Source organism: Macaca mulatta, chromosome 8, assembly GCF_049350105.2.
Source record: "Macaca mulatta isolate MMU2019108-1 chromosome 8, T2T-MMU8v2.0, whole genome shotgun sequence".
NCBI lineage: Eukaryota > Metazoa > Chordata > Mammalia > Primates > Cercopithecidae > Macaca > Macaca mulatta.
This window is the reverse complement of record NC_133413.1, coordinates 76,984,450-76,995,152: the sequence shown is the minus strand read 5'-3', so window position 1 is coordinate 76,995,152 and position 10,703 is coordinate 76,984,450. Positions and strand designations below refer to the sequence as shown.

The window sequence follows — 10,703 nt, the reverse complement described above, 5'->3', positions numbered from 1 at the left end:
AGCAAGAGCTTTCCAGAGACATAGAAATAATAGGCAATATAACTCTGTCTCTATGTCTAATCTCTGTCTCTAGTATCTTCATCTCCATCTCTTGATCTGTCCCTCTATTATAAGGAATTGGCTCATGTGGTTATGGAGGTGGAGAAGTTCAAAGATCTATAGCTTGCAAGCTGGAAACCCAGGATAACCTGGGTTCCAGTTTGAGTCTGAAGGCCTGAGAACCAGTAGAGTCAATGGTGTAAGTTCTAGTCTGAGTCTGAGTCTGAAGTCAGGAGAAGACAAATATCCCTGCTGGGAGACAGGAATAGAGACAAAAATTCTCTCTTCCTTCAACTTTGTTCCATTCAGGCCTCCAACAAACTGGGTAAGGCCCATCCACACCGGGGAAGGCAGTCTGCTTTACTCCGTCTACCAGTTTAAATGTCAATCTCATCCAGAAACACCCTCACAGACACATCCAGAATAATGCCAAACCAAATATCTGGGCACCCTCTGGCCTAGTCAAGTCGACACATTAAAATTAGCCATCACAATGATGTTAGATTGTGACCGGTGGGTTTAAGTGGGAAATGGATTTTGATTAGAAATGTGAATTAGCTTTGTCCTGAAAACCTTCAGAAAATCGTAACTTTAGGTCCTTGTAGGAGAAGTCACCTTTTGATAGGTGGCAGGAACGTGGCAGGAAAAGCTCTTTAGTATCAGATTCTAAAAATATAAACTGTTAGCACCAGAAGGAGAATTAGTGAGCCAGCCTCTTCATCATATACTGATAGAAGTGAGAGCCAGAGCCGTGAAGGACTTACAGTCAGGCAGTGGTTCCGACATGTTTACAACCTAGGTCTTTTGATTTGTTTACATTCTTCTATGTTGTTGAAATGTGATGAGTGAAGGAGCTTGGTGACTGTAAAATATTACACATATATGAACTACTATCATCCCATCATCTCATTGTGCTGTCTCTTATCCTAACTTACTATTAGTGTGACATTGACCTAGTCATTTGATCTCCCTGGGCTTTAGCTTACTTACTCTTCCATAGCTCATTTTCAAGATAATAGAGATAGTGGTTGAAAGAACCTTAGAACTCACCAAAATCCTCGTCCTTTGCTTCCATTGACTCTCCTTTTGTGTCACCTCTTGCCTCTTTCTGCCCATCCTATTTCCTGACCTACTGGCTGAACTGAAAGCACAATTCCCCAAATACCCCAGGTTCTTTTTTTTTTTTTGTCTGAGATCATCTGCACATGATGTGCCCCCTGCTCTCTTTACCCTGATAAATCCTATTATTTTTAAGGCTCAATTTGAGCATCAACTTCTGAAGATTTTCTTGGATGCTGTCTTATAAGCTTCCCCAGCACCCAATGCCTCCTGCTATCACAGTGTTTATTGCACTGTATTGTAACTGTCTACTAAGATCTCTCTTTTTCCAGGCTGTGAGCTCCTCAACTCTGAAGAGGCTCAATAGATGTTTGTTTAATGATATGTAGATAGATTGCTGATATAGTTATTTCCAAGAGATGACACTGTCTTTCCTTTCACAGCTCCTGGAAAGCCCCTGAGTGCTACTTTCCTAATGGAAAGAGCTCAGAGGGAATGGCTTCTGAGCCTTCACCACCGAGGACAGCATGAAACTAGCCACTTGCCACCTGGCTATACCTAATATGCTAAACCACATATAAAGAAGGGAGCTCCAGAAAGATATATTGCAAGCCCCCAAGAAGGTATGACTTCTTGTGAGTTTGCAAGATCTAGCATACACAGGCAGGCTCTTTATTCTGGGGAGGTAGGTGTGAGGTTTTTCTCTGCTACTGGAGGATGGGAAGAGGTAAGCCATTCTCTAAATCTCAGACGTTTTTCTCTCTGAGTTTGTGGAGTGGTTTCTAATGTAAGTGCTAACTTACACTGCTGCTAATTGCTGCTGATTGCTGGTAAATTGCTGGCAATAGCAACTGGCTGTCCTGGCAGCAGCAATGGCATATCCCAAGATAGCAGAAGCAGGGATGGAAAGCTGTAAGTGGTGCTGGGATGCCTGGATGAGAAGCCCAGATTGCCAAGGCAGCCTAACAAGCCACTTGGCAAGGGGAGCCCAGAAGGAAAACCTCATTTGGAAACCCAAGGCCACTAAGAGGTAGGGAAACAGAGAGCATGATTCCAGCAGACACTGGGACTCTGCTGCATTAATCTTCTTGTTAAAAGTTGAATGGATGCCACTAACCTTGAGGAAAGTTGCTTCTTAGTAGCTCAGTGTGTCAGAATTCTGAAGAAATACAAGATAAAATAAGGGGAGTAATATCAAATGGAAATAAGGAAATTCAAGATTTTGGTAAACTGATAAAAATTAGTGAAGGGCATGCATGCTGACATGTAACAGAAGATTATTCCAGAATGTTAGGATTACCTAATAATTATTGGCCCATCCTTCTTCTCTCCAGCACACTTTTAAGGGAGAACTTTCTTCTTCACTTCTGATTTTCCTCTTCTCCTGGGCTGGTGTGAAAATGTGTACAGAAGAAGTCCTTTCCATGTATGATTGATTGATTTATTGAACAAACGTTTATTGAGCCCAGTGACTGCACTATCCTAGGCTTTAGGCCTATAACATGATATTAGATGGAATTTAACTTGTTTCAGGCTTTTTCTGCTCTTTCCTTACTCCTTTGACAGTTTAATGCAGCTATCAACCCTGCCTGGATGCTCCTTCCTTTTCTTTTTTAGGTTGGGATGGATGGGGGTGGGACAGGTGGGACTACCTGTCCCTGAGGCAGACAGATGATGTTCCAGAGGGAGACTAGGGCACTTTCTTGGTAATTTATAGGTCATCAACAGACATAAAGGGAAAGGAAGTGCCACTTGAAGTTACTGTGTCAGCTGAGGACTCAAGCATATGAACATGTGATGTACCATTCCCTACTCATTGGAACACCTATAGGTATTTTTAAACCCGTTTGACACATGAAGCATATTAGGGAATTTGCCCAATATCATATATCCAGTAACTGGGAGAACTGAGATTTGAACTAAGATTAGTTTGAATCTGAATGTCATATTCTTTTGGCTGCAGCCTTTACATCCCTCATTCAAGGCAGTAAAAGATGGGAGTAGCACCATACTTATCTGTCCCTTTTATGAGAAAAGAAAAAACTACCTTGGACAACCCCAGCAGACTTCCGCTTGTTTCCCACTGACCAGAATTGTATTACGAGGACCCCTTAGGCGACCCTCTTATATGGCTCCTTATATCCCCTCCACCAGCTGCAAGGAAAGCTGGGAAGGCAAGTGTTTGGCGTTTCTATCCCATATAGTGAAAAGTGACAAGGGAGTAGGGAGTTGAGACAATCAACAGAGGCTGACTTCTTTTTACTACAACTTTTGTGCCACATTCTTTCATTAGATAACTTTGCACATTTTATATGATTTTAATCAATTAATGCAAGACTCCTCACTTTCTGGGTTTTGAAGGTGACAGCATATCTCTGATTTATTATGTATTGATTTTACAGTTCAATTCTGAATATATTTTAGTTTTTCCTGTCTCTGAGTTTATGAGGGACACTTATTCAGAAAGCCCATAGGGGCTAACAATAATGCCTGTGGTGCCAGGATCAGAGATCAAGAGTGGAAAGTCCTGAACATATTCTCTGTCACATAGCAAGCATTCAGCAAATAGTTACTGCTATGGTTTAAATGTCCCCTCCAAAACTCATGTTGAAATTTAATTGTCATTGTAACAGTATTAAGAGGTGAGACCATTAACAGCCAATTAGGTCATGATGGCTCCATTCTGATTAGTGGATTAATAGCAATTATAAAGGGGCATGAGGCTGCAAATTCTATCTCTTGCTCCCTCTTGCCCTCTTTGCCCTTCCACTGTGTGATGCCTCCTGCCATGTTATGATGCAGCAAGAAGACCTCGCCAGATGTCAGCACCATGTTATTGGACTTCCCCGCCTCTAGAATAATAAGAAATACATTTCTACTGCTTGTAAATTACCCAGTCTGTGGTATTCTGTTATAGCAGCACAAAATGGACTAAGATAGTGACTACTATAATTAGTCATCCTTTTTACCTTTGGAAGAGACTTGGATGATAGAGGAAGATCTCAGAGGGAAGTGACTGGCTATGCAGGTAGTGTTGACAAGTAGGGTTTGGATGTGTGAACCCTAGTTTAAGACACCAGGATGATGCATTTTTGCCTGAGAGTAGAGAGTGGATGGAGGGGTGAATTTCATTTGCTCAGAAGCTAGCTAACAGCTTTAAACTGAATAGGGAAAGGAAAAGAACAGAAAACTACAGAGAAATCAGTGAAATCAGTTCTATAGAAAATGGAAATTGTGAGTTCTATAGAGAAGGGTACAGTTGTGGAAATTTGTAGTGTGTCACAGGAGAAACAATAGGGGAGGAATCTGGAAATTATAACACTGCATTGTCCTTTCATTGGCTGACCTCATTGTACTACAATTGTGTCGTATTTACATTTATCTTGCCTTATAAACACAACCCGAGATAAGACAAGCACCATCCTAACTTTCTTAAAGGGGATGGAAGTAGATTCCAGACCTAGAGATGACATCAAGTCGAGATGATGGCTTAGGGGAAGGGATATTCTCAGGTGACTATGTGAGGGATCTATGGAAAACAATAATAGTATCCCTTAAATGACATTTACTATGTTGTGGGCACTATTTTAAGTACTTCACCGAGATTATTTCATTTAATTTTCATAACAGCCCTAGGTGGTAGCTAGCATTCTTATCTTCATTTTATGACTGAGAAAACTGAAACATATGGAGGTTAAGTGACTTGACTTATGTCACACAGCTCATAGAGGTTTAAACCCAGCTGACTTGCCCTGGATGCCAGGCCAGTTCGCTGTGTCTATGCAGATAAATGCTGTTGGCTTAAACTCATTTCTTTCTTTGATCAGAATTACTAGGTGGCAATTAGGGGCAATGTGGTTACAATGTGTATTTGCTTTTGACAATATTCAATTCTATTGTAAAAGACGAATATGTTTATAAACCATAGGTGACACATCTTACGGGATGTTAGACATAGATTAGCAGTCAGTCGGTAGAGCATGTGTGGGCTAAACCGAGATAAGAAGGGCTAAAAAGACCAAAAGATCCCTAATATTCATGAGGCTACAGACTCTAAATATTCATTATACACTACATATGTGTGACATATGAGATTCTAAATATAAAAAAGCACATGTATTCAGGTTACATTTGATGAACACTTAATATTCATGAGGTCCTAATTCTTAGCACCCATTCTGCCCATGTGCCATTTGCCCAAGAAACACAAATAAACCTAGGTTGGTTCATCAGCTAAATGGTGAGCAGCAGCTGAATCTCTTTAATGCAGCCAATTGTGTGTCATTGGCCCAGGGAAACTTCCATCCATGAGTCCTCCTGCTCAGATCTCCATTCTAGTCCTTGTAACCATGCCATCAGTAGGAAAGGCTAATGATGTATATGTGGGGTGTGTGTGTGTGTGTGTGTGTGTGTGTGAGAGAGAGAGAGAGAGAGAGAGAGAGAGGAGAGAGAGAGAGAGAGACAACAAATGAACACTGCTAACCTCCAGGATTCAAGCAGTAAGGTCATCCTATCCTCTCTAATACCCATCCCTGAGTGTGTTAACTTATTGTGGTCTCTTTCCCCTTCTTTCTCACTGTGTGTTATAAATTAATTTTCATAAACAATCCCATGATATCCTGGTAGTATATTTGGAGCCTATAATACATCCAGATAATTTCCCACATGACAGTGGTAGACACAGGCTGTTGGGACCTCAGCAAGGCCCTGCCCAATCATGCCTAAGATTCTGGTGGGCACAGATAAGCTGGGAGGTACTACAAAGAGTGGAACTCCTGGTCTGCTGCTGGTGGCAATATTAGAAGGCCAGTGCCACAAGAAGCGGGTTTCTGGTAATGCTCCATCTTGTTGGTCTGTTCTGGTGATAAGTGAAGACACACAAGCTAAGTTAAATGTAAACATGAGGAAACTATTGAAAGGTTTTCATGTTGGAGAGGAGTTTCATCTTTTCTCATTCCGTGAGTTGAGCTGGGAAAATCAATTTCATTTTGGGGCAGATTATGGGATGTGAGGGGGTGGCAAAGTGTTGGGCCTGGGCCAGAGAATGTAATGGGGTTGGGGACTTGGAGGCACAGAGTAGAAACTATGGGGAAGCTGGAGGCAGAGCAGCCAAGTCTACAGAACTGAGTGAGCTCAGGCAGGGAAGAGTGAGAACAAGGCCCAACACCGGGTGTGTTATGGCAGGAGGGAGGTAAGAAATCAGGTCCCAGGTGAAGAGTGCCACAGAGCAAGAGGTGAACAAAATGTGGGGCACCCCAGTTGAGGGGGCTAGTGGTTTTCCTGGAAAATATGAAGGAAGCCACTATCACCCAGATTCCTGGAAACCAAATCTCTTCAATCTGAGGGTTTGTTTTGCCAGTGATAAGCCAACCTGGCTCACTACAAATTATCAGCAGGTCCAGCGGAGTGTGGACACACTCAAGGCTGGCCCAGCAATCACTTGAGATCCTGTCCTTACTATTTCTAATGAGTTCTTATTCTATTCCCTTCAAACTCTGAATCATTGTGATGTGAGCCTTTGGATGGGGACTTTGAAATCTAGTTTTCTCTAAAGAAGTTTTCATAGTTTTTTGACCTTGACTCAGGAAGAAACACATTTTACATCACAATCCAGTATACATATACCAATGTATGCCTATGTATAACATTGAAACAAGAATTTCATGAAATTTACCTTTACTGCATTTGATGAACTCTAATTAGTCCATTACTTTTCACTTTAAAAATGCTAATCACAACACACTAAATTGATATGCATCCCACTAATCAGTTGTCTTGATCCATTTTATGCTGTTGTAACAGAATATCACAGACTGGTATGTTGTGGTATTCCACAGGAACAAAAAAAAGTACATGATTTATGGTTCTGGAGGCTGGGAAGTCCAAGATCGAGGGGCTACATCTGGCCTTTGTACTGTGTTGTAACATGGCAGAAGACATTACATGGTGAGAGAATGTGTGAGAGGACAAAAAGGGGCCAAACTCACTTTTTAAACAAACCCACTCCTGCAATAATGACATAAATCCATACTAATCCTATTTATTTGGATATTTCAATTCTCCTTCCACAAATGAAGAAAACAAGGATCAAAGAAGTTACATGGTTCATCAATAGTTACAGAGGTAAGTAGTGCGATAATTGGAACTTAAACCAGGACTGTTTGACTGTAGCTTCAGGACAAGGTGCTTTTGGTCCTGATGAGATTCCCACCCACAAACCTCTCCTATACAGCAATTCTGGAACTTGAATTACTTTTTCATTTCCCTTCACGAAGTCCAAGCCCTCTCTTTGCTATATATTTGTGGAAGCTAAAACAATTCCATCTTGGTTGCTAACCCACCTGATTAACCCTGATTAACCCTGTTCTAGGAAGCCCTCTAAGATTTCTGGTTTATCTATTGTCCCTTGTGTAAGAGCACGTACTTGCCACGAATCCTGTCCTTAAGTCTAAACAACCTTGAGATTATCATACTTCAGTTGTCCGACACATCCCTTCTGAATCATATGCACCCTTTCCCTGTGGTATATAAGCTCTGTGTCTGGGAGGTAATGGCACTGGAATCCATCCTCTTGCCGGGCGCAGTGGCTCACACCTGTAATCCTAGCACTTTGGGAGGCTGAGGCAGGGGGATCACCTGAGGTCAGGAGTTCGAGATCAGACTGACCAATATGGTGAAACCCCATCTCTACTAAAAATACAAAATTAGCTGGGCATAGTGGCACATGCCTATAATCCCAGCTACTTGGGAGGCTGAGGCAACAGAATTGCTTGAACCTGGGAGGTGGAGGTTGCAGTGAGCTGAGATCATGCCATTGCACTCCAGCCTGGGCAACAGGTGTGAAACTCAGTCTCAAAAAAAACAAAAACAAAAACAAAAAACAAAAACAACAAAAAACAAACCACCCTCTTGTCTTGCGACTGCTGAAGACACAGACAGGGCTTCTGTTTGTAAGTCCTTATTAAAAGTTTCTTTTGGAGAAACTGGACTTACCAGCTTCTTTCTTTAGCCTCTCAGTTTTCTTGGACTTTGGGGGTAGGTTTGCATATGTCTATCCTCCATGGACAGTGTGCCATTGAAATAAAGATTTAATGTCACAAACTTCCTTGTCTTGTACAGGTATGTCTGGCGGCTGTCCTCAGCCCCAGAGACTGAGGTATATATAACAGTATATATAACTTCATCTTAATCCTCACAAGCGTTTCTAAGCAACATTTTGACTGATACAAGAGCTGACATTGCAGAAGCAGCTGTTCATTCTGTTGTCTCCAATGACATGTGACAGTCTTCCTCCTTAATTAGGAACAGGATGTATGTATGATTTATATCCCCAAGTAATGCCTCTCTAACAGGTGAAATCTCAATAGTCAATATTTGAAATATTCCTTTATAAAGCCTAAAGTTAATACAACAGAATGTGAATGACAACATGGCAGATACACCAGTCTGTGGTAAAACTCCGTATTTTTCTGTATCTTCACTATGTATGAAGTAAATGTGGCAATACATATAGAGGCTAAGGATTATAGAATTTTAAAGCTTCAATTTGTTTAATTTTGGGGTTAATGTCCTTGTGCTTGGAGGAAATTTTGAAATGGGTTGGGGGTAGTTTTATTGCGGCATGGGACATGAATCATGTATAAATAAGTGGACAGGATACTAGAATTATTTCAAAGAATAGAAGCTTGGTCATTTAAAACACATTACATTTTTTCTAATTATACAATGAATATCCATTTATTATAGATAATTTTGAAACAAAAAATGTGTGAAGAAAAAACCCTACTCTCAATACCCCAAATCAAGTACTGTTAACAGTTTTGGTATATTTCCTACCAGTCTTTTTTCAACATGTTGCTACATAAACATGTGCTCATTTTTACAAAATTGGGATCAAATGAATTATGCTGAAATTGAAAATATAGTTTTATAATCTTTGCTTTTTTGTTACTTATGCTTGTGTCAAGAAATTTCCTCATTCCACTAAATATTCTTTGAAAATGTATATTTTAAAATTTATTCCTTTCCTGGACATTCTGGTTTATTTTTAGAATTAAGTGTATGATTAAATATTCCTATGTTTTTATATGCCAAATTGTTAAATCCCTGCATACAAGCAAAGTGATGCAAAAAGGAGGAAAACTTATTGAAGACATGGCTAGTTTATGTAAAATCGACTTAACGTTAACATTACCTGTTGACAATACTTTAGCATTAACTTCCCTGTACGGTGCTTTACTCATCTGTAAAATGGAGGTGACACACTGCTTTGTTTTTGTTTGTTTTAGATGGAGTCTCACTCTTTCGTCAGGTTGGAGTGCAGTGGCGCCATCTCGGCTCACTGCAACCTCCGCCTCCTAAGTTCAAGCCATTCTCCTGCCTCAGCCTCCCGAGTAGCTGAGATTACAGTGTGCACCACCATACCCAGCTAATTTTTGTATTTTTAGTAGAGACAGGGTTTCAGCATCTTGGCCAGGATGGTCTCAATCTCCTGACTTCATGATCTGCCCACCTCAGCCTCCCAAAGCACAGGGATTACAGGTGCGAGAACATAGGTAATTGTTTACTTGTATTTGGTTTACACAGTACACTCCTCCAAACACCCCCCTTTCTGTGCTCTGATTGGAATGCTATCCATGTCCTGGCAGTGATCGATGTTAGCTGATGGTGCTGATCCATTGAATAATTGTTGTCAACTTCAGAAGGAATGCCTTTTATTAATGCCATTGCTTGACTAATAGATTTCCCTTTAAATGCCAAGTATCCATAATAAAATATTTCAATAAGACTTTGTTAGTTACTTTTTTTTTAAAAAAGGTTATTTCGTAAAGAAAGGAGTTTGAAAGGACAAATACTCCTACCATTTCCTGTATTACTATTCACTTCTTAACTCAGCGAAGCAAGTGTCAGGAAGGCACCTGGGGCTGGGCTTGGGGCTGCTCTGGGCTCCAAGGATGCTGTCTGTGGTGGCTGCCGTTTAATTGTTCACTGTGACTGGAACTTTTGGTTGTTCTGCTTCTATTTAATATTTCCCATAAAGATTTGATTTTTTTCTCTGTGTTGTATTAATTATTAAACTAATTTTGTAACAGTGATTTTCAAACCATGATCCACAGACCTGAAGGGTGAGGTTTCTCAAGTGACCTGGAAACTTGACAAATATGCTGGCTCTAGATCTTAAATCTAGAGATTTTGACTTGGTAAATGTGTGACAGCACCCACATTTTAAGGACCACTTTCCTGGTGTCTTAGTGCATTTGGGCTCCTATAACAGAATACCATAAACTGAGTGGCTTATAAATAGCAGAAATTTATTTTTCACAGTTCTGAAGGCTGGGATATCTATGATCAAGGTGCATTTTCAGTGTCTGGGGAGGGCCTGCTCTGGTTCATAGATGGCTGTCATCTCGCTTTAACTTCATGTGGTGGAAGAGGTGAGAGAGCTCTCTGGGATCTCTTTATCATAAGGGCACTAATCCCACTGACAAGGGCTCTACCCTCATGCCCTACTCAACCCCCGAAAGCCCCACCTCCAAATAGCGTCACATTGTGTGATTAGGTTTCAACTTATGAATTTGGGGGAAATACAACTGTTTAGCCTATAG

The 10,703-nt window shown here is 40.8% G+C and overlaps 1 long non-coding RNA gene across 1 annotated transcript in view; it reads left to right on the top strand.

Annotated features, from left to right (window-relative positions):
- Positions 1-228: 228 nt before the first annotated feature.
- The window catches only part of LOC144330801 (uncharacterized), a 50,647-nt gene continuing 40,172 nt past the window's right edge, over positions 229-10,703 (top strand). Inside the window, exon 1 of the long non-coding RNA XR_013397293.1 lies at positions 229-1,721. This is a non-coding gene — a long non-coding RNA (uncharacterized LOC144330801). The remainder of the gene's footprint in view (positions 1,722-10,703) is intronic.